General features: G+C 40.1%; 1 long non-coding RNA gene across 1 annotated transcript; it reads right to left on the bottom strand.

The window, feature by feature from the left end:
• Nucleotides 1-679: 679 nt before the first annotated feature.
• LOC131228567 (uncharacterized) lies at nucleotides 680-2,880 on the bottom strand. Its single transcript, XR_009163007.1, has 4 exons — nucleotides 2,670-2,880; nucleotides 1,576-1,624; nucleotides 1,118-1,200; nucleotides 680-941 (listed from the first exon to the last, which is right to left on the bottom strand). It is a non-coding gene; the product is annotated as an uncharacterized LOC131228567 (long non-coding RNA).
• Between the last annotated feature and the right edge of the window lie 9,012 nt (nucleotides 2,881-11,892).

Raw genomic sequence — 11,892 nt, 5'->3', positions numbered from 1 at the left:
CATAGCCAAAAGTCAAATCCATAGCAACTTCCATAACCCATCATAGACCTCTAAATCACTAGCCACATCTGTCTTACTCCCAACACTATAAGAAAAGTGGGCTTTAGCGTCGGTTCAAAATCGTGGCCCGCAACCTGACCTGACTTGAATTTCAATAAGAAAAACCGAACCCAACCCCAATTCCTCTATGCTCAACCCTAAAGGGTCTGAACCCTACACAAATCGTGCTAAATTTGCTCAACCCGAACCAATCAGGTTGAAGTTTTCTAACCCTAACTAATCAATGCAAATGGCTGATTAGTAGCCTGTATTGTGCCATTAGATAAGACATGAGAGTCTACCAACAACAAATTGTATGTGTAACAATATATAGGGAGACTAACAACATAAGAAGTGATAGGAAACAATTTTGTATGTGGAACAGAAAGCAACTAACAGCTGAAAGGCTCAACATTCATATGTATAATTCTACAAGGAAAAAAAAAACAACAACAACATGGTTTTACAAGTATTAACAACTAACACTAAGATAGTTGACCGCTTCCGGAATTTTTACCATGAATATAGTTGTCTTCTACTAGCACTAAGCTAGTGACATGCTACACCCATTACCAACTAAAATAAATAAAAATAAAACCATGAGAGTGAAACTTTAAAAAAGAAAAACGAGGAACAAAAAAAAAAGACAACTATAAACATTTTGATTGATATTTATCTTTAGTGATGGATGTTCTACTGTGTCACGAGTTTGACGGTGTTTCCAAATTTTGAGATTGCCAAGAATAACATGGCAATAGCCTTGACAGACTTAGGAACAAATGTGGGTTTCATTTCAAGGTCCTACATAGCAAGATACCGGAATATCTCCATATAGCAAGCTGTTTGAGCCTAGATGTCGAGAACGGAATATCTCCATATAGCAAGTTACCAGATAAATCCCCCTACAGAAAATAAAACAACACAAATTTCAGATAAATCCTCCATTACATTCTCAATTGCATCAGTCCCCTATTTTTAGTGTATGAGAAAAGTGGACATATAGGGAAAACACGACCAATGGTCCATATGCAATACATGTAAATGGCCCAACCAATGAATGGATCAAATTGGTTTTTACCTGATTAACTATTTGATTTTTGAATTTTTCAGGATGCAACTTTCGTTCCGAGTGAAATGCATAAGATACATGAGCGTCCATTCCTATATGAAACAAGACAGAATTGAAGAAAACATGTCATGCGAGTGTTTTGATATAACATTTGATACCCATTTATAAGAACAACTTTCAAAGATATATTTATTCTAGGACTAGAAAACTTACCTTTCTCAAGCTAAATAAAATGAAGAAAACATAACAATGAAATTTCTACACATCTGAAGCTACATAAGAAAGATCCTTCATACTTTAAAGGCTATTACATACCATGATAAAAAAAATGAAAAAAAGAAGTGATAGAGCCACTACAGAACTGACAGTGACAAACAGATCTCAACATGCCAAAAGCATCTTCAATGGGGCCACCCTTAACCAGTGGTCCTATAAACTCTCACAAGGATGCAAAGGAAAGTTCATACCCAGGCTAAAGTAGTTCCAGAATCCCCCAAAAAATGTGTGGTAACCTTCCTAAGAAGAGGCCAACCTTAAGTGAGTCAGTAATTAAACAAGATACTAATATCAGAAATTAGTTTCCTCATTATTTAATTAGATAAAATCAATCCATGTTTCATATGAAAATATTCTTTGTTCTTTCCAAGTACTTATGTGAACAATGAAACAAGAAAACTTGCAAAAATAAATAAAACAGTTATGACATGCTGTGGGAAGATAGACATTAAGGTATTCAAACAGTAACAGTGGCCACAACCGCTAGCCTTATGGCCATTACAATACAGACTGTAACAACCATTATGGCCCCTGTAACGTCCATTACGGCCATGTAACATTCAACATATGAGGTTCATGTACCAATCAACAGGAATCATACCACCTCCACACCCATTTCATAGATATTTGATATGTCCTTGCATCAATGTGAACCTTCATTCAATCATTTCTAATAGATCACAAAAGGAAAAAAAGCAAGAAAAGCTTGGGAAGTTGATAACAGATCTATGGCTTAAATTGGCTAGATAAGTGCAATTATTTGGAAGAAGATGAATTAGATTTTTATTGTGAAAGCGCTACAATTAACTGGTTGAAATATTGTGTTTCGCATAGATGGATGATTTCTACACCAACTATCAAACAGGGGGCGTGCATGTCCACATTGTATTTTTCATTGCCTTACCAATCAAACAAAAGGCATTGAAACATATGTAGCAACAAAAACCAAGGATTAAAAACCAGATTTGCATATCATACCATTCACCGAGAGATTTAGGCAATCCACATATAAACCAATCCCAAACCCAAACAGAGAAAAAATATCCAAAATATATGAAAAAATAATATCTAGATCTATAGATGAAGAAATAAAATAAAAATAAAAATAAATAAACAAAAACAAACAAAAAATAAATAGTTAATATCATTTAAGAAAAACCAGTAAAAAAACTATAAATATAAATTTATCGAAGAGAGGATACTAAATTATCTCTTTTTCATTAAAGCATTTAAACATACATCTGAAATGCATGTTAAGGGGGATTTTTTTCATCTCCAAACTCACCTCTAGTTGCAAGCTCCAAACCCACCTCCAGCCGCAAATTCGAAACCCTTACCGCTGCATCTCTAGCCCACCATCTCCAATCTCCAAAAACCCCTTACTTGATAAGGGTTGTGCATTTGTTGGAAACCATCTCTAATCTCTGAAAATCCATAAATAAAAAATTCCAAAACAAAAATGCAAACAGAAGATGGATAAATACGCACAAATAAAAAAGTTGGAAGATCGGCTTCATCGTTGGTTATCGTCTAGCTAGATCTGAGTTGCAAAGGGCTGCAATGGCATCCCAGAGTGCTTCACAAGAGAGAGAGAGAGAGAGAGAGAGAGAGAGAGAGAGAGGAAGATCTTCAAAGGAGATGAACCGATTTTAATCGAGAGGGAGAGAGGAAGAGGAAATCGAGAGAGGGAGAGGAAACGGATCGGCTTCTCACCAGAAGTAGTTTGCATACTGTCGGTAGGCTAAGGGCCTGTTTGGGCGCGTGAATTAGGGTGGAATACAAGGGATTAAGAGGGATAGGATTACGTAATCCCACCTATCTTATCACTCGGCCTGTTTGGGCGGTGATACATACGGGAGGTCTTTCGTCTTCTGACGGATTCAGACGAGATGTGGAGGGATTACGAAATCCCTCCTTGCAATTGTTGCCCTCTCTCAAATACCACATCGAGCCCATCCCTCTGCTCTCGTACGGACCAGGGATGGGATTTATCAATCCCTCACGCTGGCGGGAGAGATGGTGGGGATCGATATTTTTGGCATGAAATCGGGCATTATTTAGGGATGCCTGTTGGTTGCAGAGCTGATTGGGTGAAGGGGTGTTGCAATCGCCAGCTATCAGATTTTTGGCGCTAAGGTAGGTCTTCTTCCTCGTTGCCGGGATTCAAATACCACCATGTACATGATTAGGGTTCCTTTTTGTAGAAAATCTGTGTGTTTTCTCTATTTTGATAGGGGCAGATAGAAAATTCTGTAGTCCTTCATCTACCCCTATTTTCGCCGTCGAAATAGGCCCTCTGAGATCATTGTCTCAGGGTTAGCTACCATAGATTTAGGATTTCCTCTTCATGCCCAAATAGCCGCATGTTGTAGGTGATCAGGATTCTATGATGATAATCTTCTATATGGCCCTCTCAGATTGTGAGTTGTTGTAACGACAGACACCAATCTGTCTTTGTGGTTTGCATGGCAGAGCTATTTGAGTAGGGACCTCGACTCCGTGGTGTGATCTTACTTTGCCAACCAGGTACTGCCATTCAACCATCTTCTGTAGTTGAATGTATGTCATTGATTGATATTGTTCAAACCTTGTTGATCTGTTTCTTGAGGTGTCTTATAAAATGGTTGGTATTACAACTATAGCTTCATATTCAACTGAATATGATGAGGTAGCCTTCAAATTTCCTTATGTAAGATAATAAAATGATGTAAAATCCATAAGAACTTTCATGTTCTAAATTTGAGGTGTTTAAGTCTTAGATGCTATTTCAAGTAGTGGATTCCTAGAACATGCATTTAAGATGCAGTTTCATTTGGATTCAGTTTACAGCTTTAATCTGCGTTCAGATATTTGAATCAGTTTCAAATTCAGACCAAATCTGAGAACTAGAATGTTCAGTAAAAATCCTGGTCTTTCCAACATGGTGTTTGGCTTATTTGCATACTAGTTTATAGGTAGCATCTTCTTCCTATAGATGAGCTACTGTATTTGTTGTATGTTACTCTTATAAAATATATTTTCCTTCGTAAATTGTCAAAACTATTCTCTCTAGTGTGTTTCATGGCTATCGTTCTACAGCGTAAGTAGGCTTCTTCTGTATTTTTGGGCATCCACATATGGTGGTAAATGATGCATCTCTCCTTACAAGTGATTCTGAAAGTGCAACTCAAGCAGGTGGGACTTAGGTTGTTGAGTCAGATTGAGGGTCAACATGAGCCCCACCCGACTTGAAGAGGAGCCAACCCCAGTTTCCCAACCAAAATTTTTGAGAACTTGCATGTTCAATAAGAAATAATGAACATTTACAAGAAAGATGCAGTTTCTGTTGGTAGTCCACAAACATTGTGATTGGAAGGCTTGGGTGGTCAGGTAATTTTGGTGAACCTATGCCCAGCTCTTAGGATCGATGTTCATATTCAGTTTCAGTAAATAAAAGACTGGATGCATGGCTCCGATAATTTTATATACATGTAGATTCTAATCTAGGGTCAGTTATAGTTTAACTTTTAGTAATAATGTGATGCAAGACTTGGATACAACTTTAAACTGGACTAACTCTGTGTTCATGAATGATGGATGGGTTGCATTCAGTTTCACTTGCTGACATCTTTGTATGGAGTCTGCATTTTAATTAAATACATGTATAGTTTGAACCTGTTGTTAGTTTCAATTCAGTAGGGACAGACATTGAGATGGAAACTGTTCGATTTTTCTCTATTTTGGTGAATCTTTGTTCTGTAATAATGTATCTTTAGATTTAGATTTACTTTCTGAGAGATTTTGATGGAGTCTGTATTCTAATTAAATACATGTACAACTTGAATCTGTGTTCAGTTTCATTCGGATTCAATGTACAGCTTAAATCTGCCTTCATTTTCATTTATATAGCTTCTAATTGTTTGTTCTGTATTCTTGTGCATCCACATATGCTTATAAATGATGCATCTCTTCTTATAAGTGATTCTGAACGTGCAACTCAGATAGGTGGGGCTCAGGTTGATGAGTCGGATTGAGGGTCAACATGAGCCCTACACGACCTCAAGAGGAGCCAACCTCAGGTTCCCAACCAAAATTTTTTAAAGCTCACACGTGCAGTAAAAATTAATGTACATTTTGAAGAAAGGATCAGTTTCTGTTGTATTTCCAGTAAAAATTAATGTGTATTTGAAGGAAGGATCAGTAAATGTTAATGTACATTTTGAAGAAGGCATCAGTTAATATTGGTGAACCTATGCCCAGCTCTTTAGATTTGTGTTCATATTCAGTTCCAGTAACTGAAAGATTGGATGCATGGCTCCTGCATCTTTTATACATGCAAGTTAGGATGCCTATCAGTTATAGTTTAACTTTCAGTAACAATGTCATGCAAGATGTGGATGCAGCTTTAAACAGGTGAATCTGTGTTCTCTAATGATGTATGTTCGACATACACTTTTAGCTGTTGACAGATTTTGATGGTGTCTTTCTCATTTTTATGGAGCATGCATTCTAATTACATGCGGAGTTTCATGAAGGTTCAGTGTTAGTTGATTAGCCACTGAAATCTGGCGTCATTGCACCAATCTGTCTTTCTCATTTTGTGAATGCTTGTGCAAGATCCAAACCACTCGTTAGGTGGTGCATGCTATATGGTTGGTCCGGCATAAAAATCAGGTTGGGCTATCTACATGCGTAACTTGAATGTCGACTATAGGTTAATTTAACCACCGCCTGATGAGTAGGTTGGATCCAATGTCAGCTCATGTGAGCCATGAGTCCACTGCCACAAGCTCATTGGTGTCTGGTTAGCTGAGCTCTTGCAATTAGAGTAACAATCCTGCTACATTTATCTTTCGATGTTTTTTTCTCATTTTGCAACTTGGGCTGGTTTTCCCTATAGAAATCTCAGCCTTCACTTCTGTTTATGGGTCTCCCATTCCATAGGACCCACAACGAGCTCGGCTATAACATCCATCTTTCTTCTCTTCTTCTTCTCACAAGAAAATTCAGATTAGAGATTTTCTTCTACAAGCAAGGTTAGATATCTTTATATTCATAGGCTGCAAAGGGCATTTCAAACTACTTTATTCCTTCTCGTTTTTTTTCTTGGAAGAAACTGTTATCCAACTATTCATCATTGTTTATACATTCTTATAAAATTGACCAAAAATGACAGGTGCTTATTCTACAACAATTATGTGTGGGGCCCACCATTGTATTGTTGATGGGAAAAGGATTTTATGCCCATGTGATCATATAAAATTTTGTTCCATAAAATGCTCGCTTGATTCACGCAAATGTCTTCAATGGTTGGAGATGCAAGAGCATGAATTTGTTGATGCTGATTAGTGGGGCACTAATGCTGCTGGATCATTGTGTGTGCGTGATTTTTGTGCATGTGTCATAGGCCTGATTTTTATAAAATATAATGGCTCACTAAATCATAGGCCTGATTTTTATAAAATGAAAAACTACATGTCACTTAATCATAGGCCCAGCAGTGTACTTAGTTTTGGGTGAGAGGATTTGTGCCACCATCAGACGCACCTTATGGAAAGATGGGATACTGCACTTATCTGCAACACTGGCATGTGAGAGGGGCGTAGATGGGTGTGCATTGTAGAGGCAAGCAATCTTAGCGAGCATACCAAAATATTAATTTTTAATGTTAGTAGACAGGTAGATGATGAGTTGTAATCATGACTTTCTTGAAAAGTGACTCATTGATTTTGATGAACTTGCATATGGGTCATAACCATGACTTTCTTAAAAATTGAGTTACCCATTTTATAAACTTACAGGTTGTAACCGTGACTTTCTTGGAAAGTGCCTATTGATTTTGATGAACTTAGGTATGGCTTGTAACCAAAATATGCCTTCAGTTCCGTTTTTTGGCTCGACAACTTTATATTCTAGAATAGTTCCTTTTGCATACAGGAGTGTATTGTCTTTGAACTAGAAGCATTTTTGAGTTTCTAAAGTAGATGCATTTGAGTTTCTAAAGTAGATGCATTTTTGTCACGCCCCAAACCCTGAAATCGGATTCACAGGAATCCCGATTGCCGAATCCGGTGCTGACAGCCTCCGTAGTACCCCCTTCTCGGCTCCTAGCGTTCATATGCCAGATTCCGATCCTGGGGTCCTACAAGGAGGGTTTTTTTTTTGTATATACATTTAACCCGTAATAAGCATAACCACAAGATTACCCAATTCACAAAGGCAACATCATCATCACATATCCACTAATATAATCATTTGGGTACAATGCTGAAAGGAAATACATAATTAAAAACCAAGCTCCGGAAGACCGCCGCACGCTCCAAGCTCAACATTGCTGCAACCTAACATCGCCTGCACGCATCTATCGTGCATAAGCTTATAGAAAGCTTAGAGGGTAGTGTAAGTGCGTAGAAGGTAAGTGCCAAGTATTCAACATAATGACATCATCATATAAGACCAGAAATACTGGTAATCCATAAATCATACAATATCGGAATAAGCAGAAATGTTGATAAGATCATGAATTATCAGAGTAAGCAGGAATATTGACAAGATCATACGATAACAGAGTAAGCAAAAATACGGAAAGTCCATTAGTCAATCAATGTCAGAATATGCAATATAGAATTACTATGCAAATGAGGAATCATAGATAGCTAAATATCAGATGCAGAGGATACAATACAATATACATTCCTAATGAGTAACACAAATAGCATCAGCCGTACCTAAACCATATAAATGCAGAGACACAATAGCCCAAAATGCCATATGCCGCGAATGTTCTGCAATATGCGGTGCGAATGGAATGACCATACTAGTCGGGATGATGGTACGTATTATCGCAAGCTATGGGGTCCATCACAAGGGACTTCTATCCAAACCAGTCCCATACCTAAATTTGGATAGTTAGACTCAATGTGGTAAACTCCTGATCTCAGGTTAGTCGCGCGCCCCAACCGAAATTCTGGCCATTGCGAAAGCACTCGTAACAAATAGTTGCGCACCACCAACCTGAGTGGATAGTGAATGAATGAATGCATGAATGAGTATGCAACTCCTACTCACTAAATCCACATATCAGTACAGTTCATCTCTAGGATCATCACCGGGGTTTAGTACACTCCAAATGGCACTGCCGCTCTCCCAGCCGCACAGTCCAAGTGAGCATAAGAAACCTCACTATCCGCCTTGCCAATAGTCTGCCAATACCTATCCGGCACGTCGATAGCGGACCCATTCACGAGCTGGTCAAACTCAGCCTAGTATTGCCCCCTACCCTTGGGCGAGTAAGGCCACACCCTCCCAACCGACCACGACACGTGGGAGACGCGGCCTCCCGGTATTCAGACTCGGCGCTCATGTATCCACTCCTGGCCTCGACGTTGGGGCGTCTCCCGGCCACGGAGGTTTAGGAATTTTCACCCGGGGACATCTTGTGGCGCCCGTATGCTAGAACCAAATATTTTCTGTCCTATTTGGCCATCCACGATATGTCTGTGGAGGCTACGGCCCTGATGTCGCTAGGGCATACAGTAATCATAATGCGAGATGCATGAATCATACAATCCAGTCATGCATCAGTCCTGCACATACCGCGTGCTCATGTGAGATAACCTCCACCTATCAGGAAGTCTCATAACAATATGCTCAATGACATATGCAATGATCAACCACCTCTCATAACAAGCATGCAGATGATGTGCATGGGCATGTATCATGATGCTATGCTGACACATACTCATAACCGGTATCCACAACCAGCATCGATAATCGACCTCGACCATGTGGACATTTAACCAACATTGCCCCCAAGGAATGACCTACATAGAGTCAAACTTATAATGGGCCCACGGCCTCACACAAGGGCCTAATATACAACACAATGGGTCTTACTCAAGGGCCACATATACACAACAGGTGGACCCTGCTTATGGGTCTAATACATATCACAATGGGCCTTGTCTATGGGCCATGAATACATCACAATGGGCCTTGCCCATGGGCCTCAAACACAGGACATGTGGGCCCTACACATGGGTCTTGAATACATTAAATGGACCATGCATCATAGGCTTAATACATATCACAATGGCCCTCAACTACGGCTCACATATACATCATGTAGGTCTCGACAATCGGCATTGGCAATCGAATTCGATACTCAGAATCGGCCTCGACAATCGGAACCGGCCAATACAATCGACCTCGACAAATCGACACCGATAATCTACATCGATAATTAGCACCGACAATCAGCCTCGATAATCAACACCGATGACTGGTCACATAGACAAGACTGGATCCATAGATGAGCATCTGATCATTCATAATATAAAGATCAGCCCTCGGCCATGGTTATATCAAATCTGGTAGCATGGAGCCATCCGTCCATAGTAAATGGGGCCCACTTATTTGGGTTGACCCACTAAGAGAATGATGAGAATGGGCCTGATAAGGCCTAAGGAAGGGTCACAATGTGGACATCTAACCATCACTGCCCAGCAATGTGGACATTTAACCAACATTGCTCCCAAGGAGTGGTCCACATAGAGTCAAACATAAGATGGGCCCAAATATCCAACAAGTGGGCCTCAAACAGTCATCACAGGTGGGCCTTACACATATAGCACGTGGGCCTACACATCACGGTGGGTCGATACACTGGGCCTTACCATTGGGCCTAATATACACATCATGGTGGGTCGCATCATTGGGCCGCACCAATGGGCCTCATGCAATTCAAGTCGGGCCTCAATAAATGGATCGGAAATATATCACGATAGGCCACGCCATACGGCCAGAAATACGTCGCAATGGGCCGCACTAATACATCAAGGTGGGCCTCTTTACATGGGCCGCACCAAAAATCATTTCAATAGTTGTAGGTATAATATGTGTATCACTACACCCATGGCCCACGTATGATGATTCGCACTGGTACAAACATATCCATGTAAATCGGCGCCAACCAAACATTGTCCAGCACTATCCCAACATTATGGACGGGGTGGATACCAAATACAAACATCTAGGCGGGCCGCACAAGTGGACGGTGTGGGTGAAGTACACACAGCATGGTGGACCTGTACAGTGTAGGCAGGCCCAGCACATGCAGCAAGTGGGCCCTGCGCCATCAAGTCAGGTAGACGGTGTGGGTATACAATGCATTTATCATGGCGGAATCACACATTGAAAAGGTCCTTATATACATCATATTGGGCCTCGACCCATGAGCCCCAAATACATCTAATGGGCCGCATCACAGGGACCTCGTATATAACAAGGTGGGCCTTAACAATGGGCCATAAATATGGTAAGTGGGCCACACCACATGGCCACGTGTATATCAAATGAGCCACACTCAAATATAAATGGTGATAATGATTTCTACTACTAAAATTTTCAAGGCCCGCCATGACATTTATTTCTCATTCAATCTAATCCTAAGATCTCAAAGATTTCAAAGATAGTCGTTCAATCCTCACCGTGCACTATGGTCTACTTGATAAATAAATCTGTCTTATTTTCGTCCCAAACCTAAAAATCATTTTCTAAAAAAAATGGTTGGACGGTTGGATGAAACACATGCATCATGGTGGGTCCCATAGGGATGGAAGGTATAGATAAGTCACATATTCTGTGATGGAGGTCCACAATTGTGGACACAAAACATACATAAATGGGTCTTAAGCAAGACCCACCAAAATGTTTACTTTCCACCCAACCTAGGGCCCAACATACTGTCCATCCAAACCGGGGCCAACATGATGTTTATTATTATTATTTTATCCAAACTGGTCATAGGGTCACATGGGCCTAGGGCCCACTGTAATATTTATTTGCATCCAACTTGTTGATAAGGTCATACAGACATGGGGCCCACTATAGCATTTATTTATTTATTTATTTATTTTTTCAACCTGATGATAGGGTCACACGATCATGGGACCCACTAGAATGTTTACTTGCATCCAATCTGTTGATAAAGTCGCATGGGCCAGGGGCCCACTGCAATGTTTACTTACCATACAACCAGTTTATAAGGTCACGTGGGCCTTTAGCCCACTGTAATATTTATTTGTCCACCAAATTTTATTTTTTGGTATGGTTATGTGGTCCTGGGGGTCCACCGTGATGTAGTTCACAAATCCAACCCACTCATTGTGTGTGTCCCACCAATTTAAGGGTCCAAACCGAGTTTCAGGTGGATCCAAGCTGCATGTGGACCCCAGCAGTTGATTCCATGTGGCTTGACATACCACCGCATGAAAGGTGATGGTGTGGGTCATACGAGAACGTTTTATGACTGATTTTTAGAACCAACGTATCAAAAAAGGGGACCTATTAAATGAATGGCATGGATGTAGAACATACATCATGGTAGGGTCCACCATTGGGGCCAATGGGACCCTCCCTACTTAACGTTGGACGTCCAGAGAGTCTGGACGTCAATGTACATGCATGCATATATATATATATATATATTTTTTTTTTTTTTCTTTTTTTTTATACTAGGTGGGACCCAC

The sequence above is a fragment of the Magnolia sinica genome, chromosome 2 (assembly GCF_029962835.1).
Source record: "Magnolia sinica isolate HGM2019 chromosome 2, MsV1, whole genome shotgun sequence".
Lineage (NCBI taxonomy): Eukaryota > Viridiplantae > Streptophyta > Magnoliopsida > Magnoliales > Magnoliaceae > Magnolia > Magnolia sinica.
Note: the sequence above shows the minus strand (reverse complement) of the source record. Positions and strands in the feature narration are given on the sequence as shown.